The following is a 6,000-nucleotide window of genomic DNA, read 5'->3' as shown; positions in this document are numbered from 1 at the left end:
ATGCAAACGAGCCATAAAAGAGAGTGAGACAGACAAGAAAGCAAGCGAGCGAGCCAGATATGAGAGCAAGCGAGCCAGCCAGACATGAGAGCAAGCGAGCCAGCCAGATGTGAGAGCGAGCGAGCCAGATAAGAGATCGAGCAAGACAAGAGAGCAAGTGAGCTAGCCAGATATGAGAGCAAGCGAGCGAGCCAGATTTGAAAGCGAGCGAGCCAGATATGCGAGCGAGCCAGATAAGAGAGCGAGCCAGACAAGAGAGCAAGCGAGCGAGCCAGACAAGAGAGCAAGCGAGCGAGCCAGATATGAGAAAAAGCGAGCGAGCCAGATATGAGAGCAAGCGAGCGAGCCAGATATGAGAGCAAGCGAGCAAGCCAGATATGAGAGCAAGCGAGCGAGCCAGATTTGAGAGCGAGCGAGCCAGATATGCGAGCGAGCCAGATAAGAGAGTGAGCCAGACAAGAGAGCAAGCGAGCGAGCCAGATATGAGAGTAAGCGAGCGAGCCAGATATGAGAGCAAGCGAGCAAGCCAGATATGAGAGCGAAGCGAGCCAGACATGAGAGCGAGCGAGCCAGATATGCGAGCGAGCCAGATAAGAGAGCGAGCCAGACAAGAGAGCAAGCGAGCGAGCCAGATGTGAGAGCAAGCTAGCCAGATATGCGAGCGAGCCATAAAAGAGAGCGAGACAGACAAGAGAGCAAGCGAGCGAGCCAGATATGAGAGCGAGCTAGCAAGGCAGATATAAGAGCGAGCCAGATAAGAGAGCAAGCCAGACAAGAGAGCAAGCGAGCCAGACATGAGAGCAAGCGAGCCAGCTAGATGTGAAAGCGAGCGAGCCAGGTATGCGAACGAGCCAGATAAGAGAGCGAGCCAGACAAGAGAGCAAGCGGGAAAGCCAGATATGAGAGCGAGCCAGACATGAGAGCAAGCGAGCGAGCCAGATATGAGAGCGAGCGAGCCAGATAAGAGAGCGAGCAAGACAAGAGAGCAAGCGAGCTAGCCAGATATGAGAGCAAGCGAGCGTGCCAGATTTGAGAGCGAGCGAGCCAGATATGCGAGCGAGCCAGATAAGAGAGCGAGCCAGACAAGAGAGCAAGCGAGCGAGCCAGATATGAGAGCAAGCGAGCCAGCCAGAAATGAGAGCAAGCGAGCCAGCCAGATGTGAGAGCGAGCGAGCCAGATATGCGAGCGAGCCAGATATGCGAGCAAGCCAGATAAGAGAGCGAGCCAGACAAGAGAGCAAGCGAGAAAGGCAGATATGAGAGCGAGCGAGCCAGACATGAGAGCAAGCGAGCGAGCCAGATATGAAAGCGAGCAAGCCAGATAAGAGAGCAAGCCAGACAAGAGAGCAAGCGTGCGAGCCAGATATGCTAGCGAGCAAACCAGATAAGAGAGCGAGCCAGACAAGAGAGCAAGCGAGCGAGCCAGATATGAGAGCAAGCGAGCCAGCCAGATATAAGAGCGAGCGAGCCAGATAAGAGAGCGAGCAAGACAAGAGAGCAAGCGAGCTAGCCACATTTGAGAGCAAGCGAGCGAGCCAGATGTGAGAGCGAGCGAGCAAGATATGTGAGCGAGCCAGATAAGAGAGCGAGCCAGACAAGAGAGCAAGCGAGCGAGCCAGATATGAGATCAAGCGAGCGAGCCAGATATGAGAGCGAGCGAGCCAGATAAGAGAGCAAGCCAGACAAAAGAGCAAGCGAGCAAGCCAGATATGCTAGCGAGCAAGCCAGATAAGAGAGCGAGCCAGACAGGAGAGCAAGCGAGCGAGCCAGATATGAGAGCAAGCGAACCAGCCAGATATGAGAGCGAGCGAGCCAGATATGCGAGCGAGCCAGATAAGAGAGCGAGCCAGACAAGAGAGCAAGCGAGCGAGCCAGATATGAGAACAAGCGAGCGAGCCAGATATGAGAGCAAGCGAGCAAGCCAGATACGAGAGCAAGCGAGCAAGCCAGATATGAGAGCGAGCGAGCCAGACATGAGAGCGAGCGAGCCAGATATGCGAGCGAGCGAGCCAGATAAGAGAGTGAGCCAGACAAGAGAGCAAGCGAGCGAGCCAGATGTGAGAGCAAGGGAGCCAGATATGCGTGCGAGTGATAAAAGAGAGCGAGACAGACAAGAGAGCAAGCGAGCGAGCCAGATATGAGAGCGAGCTAGCAAGGCAGATATAAGAGCGAGCCAGATAAGAAAGCGAGCCAGACAAGAGAGCAAGCGAGCCAGATATGAGAGCAAGGGAGACAGCTAGATGTGAGAGCGAGCGAGCCAGGTATGAGAGCGAGCCAGATAAGAGAGCCAGCCAGACAAGAGAGCAAGCGAGAAAGCGAGATATGAGAGCGAGCGAGCCAGACATGAGAGCAAGCGAGCGAGCCAGATATGAGAGCGATCGAGCCAGATAAGAGAGCAAGCGTGCGAGCCAGAAATGCTAGCGAGCAAGCCAGATAAGAGAGCGAGCCAGACAAAAAAGCAAGCGAGCGAGCCAGATATGAGAGCAAGCGAGCGAGCCAGATGTGAGAGCGAGATAGATAAGAGAGCAAGCCAGACAAGAGAGCAAGCGAGCGAGCCAGATATGAGAGTAAGCGAGCGAGCCAGATATGAGAGCAAGCGAGCAAGCCAGATATGAGTGCGAGCGAGCCAGACATGAGAGCGAGCGAGCCAGATATGCGAGCGAGCGAGCCAGATAAGAGAGCGAGCCAGACAAAAGAGCAAGCGAGCGAGCCAGATGTGAGAGCAAGCAAGCCAGATATGCGAGCGAGACATAAAAGAGAGCGAGACAGACAAGAGAGCAAGCGAGCGAGCCAGATATGAGAGCGAGCTAGCAAGGCAGATATAAGAGCGAGCCAGATAAGAGAGCGAGCCAGACAGGAGAGCAAGCGAGCCAGATATGAGAGCGAGCCAGATAAGAGAGCGACCCAGACAAGAGAGCAAGCGAGCGAGCCAGATATGAGAGCCAGATATGAGAGCGAGCCAGATAAGAGAGCGACCCAGACAAGAGAGCAAGCGAGCGAGCCAGATATGAGAGCAAGCGAGCGAGCCGGATATGAGAGCAAGCGAGCGAGCCAGATATGAGAGCGATCGAGCCAGATAAGAGAGCAAGCGAGCGAGCCAGATATGAGAGCAAGTGAGCGAGCCAGACATGAGAGCAAGCGAGCGAGCCAGATGTGAGAGCGAGACAGATAAGAGAGCAAGCCAGACAAGAGAGCAAGCGTGCGAGCCAGATATGCTAGCGAGCAAGCCAGATAAGAGAGCGAGCCAGACAAGAGAGCAAGTGAGCGAGCCAGATATGAGAGCAAGCGAGCGAGCCAGATGTGAGAGCGAGACAGATAAGAGAGCAAGCCAGACAAGAGAGCAAGCGTGCGAGCCAGATATGCTAGCGAGCAAGCCAGATAAGAGAGCGAGCCAGACAAGAGAGCAAGCGAGCGAGCCAGATATGAGAGCAATCGAACCAGCCAGATATGAGAGCGAGCGAGCCAGATATGAGAGCGAGCAAGACAAGAGAGAAAGCGAGCTAGCCAAATATGAGAGCAAGCGAGCGAGCCAGATATGAGAGCAAGCGAGCGAGCCAGATATGAGAGCAAGCGAGCAAGCCAGATATGAGAGCAAGCGAGCAAGCCAGATTTGAGAGCGAGCGAGCCAGATATGCGAGCGAGCCAGAGAAGAGAGCGAGCCAGACAAGAGAGCAAGCGAGCGAGCCAGATATGAGAAAAAGCGAGCGAGCCAGATATGAGAGCAAGCGAGCGAGCCAGATATGAGAGCAAGCGAGCAATTCAGATATGAAAGCAAGCGAGCAAGCCAGATTTGAGAGCGAGCGAGCCAGATGTGCGAGCGAGCCAGATAAGAGAGTGAGCCAGACAAGAGAGCAAGCGAGCGAGCCAGATATGAGAGTAAGCGAGCGAGCCAGATATGAGAGCAAGCGAGCAAGCCAGATATGAGAGCGAAACGAGCCAGACATGAGAGCGAGCGAGCCAGATATGCGAGCGAGCGAGCCAGATAAGAGAGCGAGCCAGACAAGAGAGCAAGCGAGCGAGCCAGATGTGAGAGCAAGCTAGCCAGATATGCGAGCGAGCCATAAAAGAGAGCGAGACAGACAAGAGAGCAAGCGAGCGAGCCAGATATGAGAGCGAGCTAGCAAGGCAGATATAAGAGCGAGCCAGATATGCGAGCAAGCCAGATAAGAGAGCGAGCCAGACAAGAGAGCAAGCGAGAAAGCCAGATATGAGAGCAAGCCAGACATGAGAGCAAGCGAGCGAGCCAGATATGAAAGCGAGCAAGCCAGATAAGAGAGCAAGCCAGACAAGAGAGCAAGCGAGCGAGCCAGATATGAGAGCAAGCGAGCGAGCCGGATATGAGAGCAAGCGAGCGAGCCAGATATGAGAGCGATCGAGCCAGATAAGAGAGCAAGCGAGCGAGCCAGATATGAGAGCAAGCGAGCGAGCCAGACATGAGAGCAAGCGAGCGAGCCAGATATGAGAGCGATCGAGCCAGATAAGAGAGCAAGCGTGCGAGCCAGATATGCTAGCGAGCAAGCCAGATAAGAGAGCGAGCCAGACAAGAGAGCAAGTGAGCGAGCCAGATATGAGAGCAAGCGAGCGAGCCAGATGTGAGAGCGAGACAGATAAGAGAGCAAGCCAGACAAGAGAGCAAGCGTGCGAGCCAGATATGCTAGCGAGCAAGCCAGATAAGAGAGCGAGCCAGACAAGAGAGCAAGCGAGTGAGCCAGATATGAGAGCAATCGAACCAGCCAGATATGAGAGCGAGCGAGCAAGATATGAGAGCGAGCAAGACAAGAGAGAAAGCGAGCTAGCCAAATATGAGAGCAAGCGAGCGAGCCAGATATGCGAGCGAGCCAGATAAGAGAGTGAGCCAGACAAGAGAGCAAGCGAGCGAGCCAGATATGAGAGTAAGCGAGCGAGCCAGATATGAGAGCAAGCGAGCAAGCCAGATATGAGAGCGAAGCGAGCCAGACATGAGAGCGAGCGAGCCAGATATGCGAGCGAGCCAGATAAGAGAGCGAGCCAGACAAGAGAGCAAGCGAGCGAGCCAGATGTGAGAGCAAGCTAGCCAGATATGCGAGCGAGCCATAAAAGAGAGCGAGACAGACAAGAGAGCAAGCGAGCGAGCCAGATATGAGAGCGAGCTAGCAAGGCAGATATAAGAGCGAGCCAGATAAGAGAGCGAGCCAGACAAGAGAGCAAGCGAGCCAGACATGAGAGCAAGCGAGCCAGCTAGATGTGAAAGCGAGCGAGCCAGGTATGCGAGCGAGCCAGATGAGAGAGCGAGCCAGACAAGAGAGCAAGCGGGAAAGCCAGATATGAGAGCGAGCCAGACATGAGAGCAAGCGAGCGAGCCAGATATGAGAGCGAGCGAGCCAGATAAGAGAGCGAGCAAGACAAGAGAGCAAGCGAGCTAGCCAGATATGAGAGCAAGCGAGCGAGCCAGATTTGAGAGCGAGCGAGCCAGATATGCGAGCGAGCCAGATAAGAGAGCGAGCCAGACAAGAGAGCAAGCGAGTGAGCCAGATATGAGAGCAAGCGAGCCAGCCAGAAATGAGAGCAAGCGAGCCAGCCAGATGTGAGAGCGAGCGAGCAAGATATGCGAGCGAGCCAGATATGCGAGCAAGCCAGATAAGAGAGCGAGCCAGACAAGAGAGCAAGCGAGAAAGCCAGATATGAGAGCGTGCGAGCCAGACATGAGAGCAAGCGAGCGAGCCAGATATGAAAGCGAGCAAGCCAGATAAGAGAGCAAGCCAGACAAGAGAGCAAGCGTGCGAGCCAGATATGCTAGCGAGCAAACCAGATAAGAGAGCGAGCCAGACAAGAGAGCAAGCGAGCGAGCCAGATATGAGAGCAAGCGAGCCAGCCAGATATAAGAGCGAGCGAGCCAGATAAGAGAGCGAGCAAGACAAGAGAGCAAGCGAGCTAGCCACATTTGAGAGCAAGCGAGCGAGCCAGATGTGAGAGCGAGCGAGCAAGATATGCGAGCGAGCCAGATAAGAGAGCGAGCCAGAC

The sequence above is a fragment of the Hyla sarda genome, unplaced genomic scaffold (genome assembly GCF_029499605.1).
Source record: "Hyla sarda isolate aHylSar1 unplaced genomic scaffold, aHylSar1.hap1 scaffold_31, whole genome shotgun sequence".
Classification (NCBI taxonomy): Eukaryota; Metazoa; Chordata; class Amphibia; order Anura; family Hylidae; genus Hyla; species Hyla sarda.
This window is presented reverse-complemented; position numbering follows the sequence as displayed.